This window comes from Haemaphysalis longicornis, unplaced genomic scaffold (assembly GCF_048455015.1).
Source record: "Haemaphysalis longicornis isolate Haplotype H1 unplaced genomic scaffold, Haemaphysalis longicornis Haplotype H1 scaffold_11, whole genome shotgun sequence".
Classification (NCBI taxonomy): domain Eukaryota; kingdom Metazoa; phylum Arthropoda; class Arachnida; order Ixodida; family Ixodidae; genus Haemaphysalis; species Haemaphysalis longicornis.
The window spans coordinates 96,429,625-96,430,166 of record NW_027526214.1 but is presented as its reverse complement, the minus strand read 5'-3'; the positions used below and the strand labels follow the sequence as shown (position 1 = coordinate 96,430,166).

The 542-nt window shown below is 48.3% G+C and overlaps 1 non-coding gene across 1 annotated transcript; it reads left to right on the top strand.

The window, feature by feature from the left end:
• The first annotated feature begins 196 nt into the window (after positions 1 to 196).
• Trnas-acu (transfer RNA serine (anticodon ACU)) lies at positions 197 to 268 on the top strand. The gene has a single exon. It is a non-coding gene; the product is annotated as a tRNA-Ser (tRNA).
• The last annotated feature ends 274 nt before the right edge of the window (positions 269 to 542 follow it).

The window sequence follows — 542 nt, the reverse complement described above, 5'->3', positions numbered from 1 at the left end:
GCCAAGGTAGCATAAGAGGGTTTTCCGCCAGTTAGCCGCTTATGACAGGCTGTAGACGTTCGCGTCACGCCCCGGGGGTTGAAAAAGAAGGTCCCCTTCTCCCCGTGTAGTCTAAGTGGCGCTGGCTACCACCCTCAAGCGTCAGATACAGTTGGAGTGAATATAAATACCCCAGAAAGTGACGGAGAACACAGTCGCCCAGAAAGCCGAATTGGTAAGGCATTCGAGAACTAATCGAAAGGCGTGGGTTCGGTCCCCACTCTGGGCGCGTGTTTTTCTTTCTTTCTTTCTCATGTAAATAATAACAAAAAAAATGTAACGTCACTAATGATAAAAAATTGTCTAATCATTCCCCTATGCCTTCTTTGGCGTTGTTGGCTGCCGGCATTTATTTCTGTATTTTCTAACGAGCCCCTCATTTCTGAACCCTATATTCGTGCGAAAGCTTAAAGAGGGCCTCGGTTCTGGCAGCCTTGATGCCAAGGTAGCATAAGAGGGTTTCCTGCCAGTTAGCCGCTTATGACAGGCTGTAGACGTTCGCG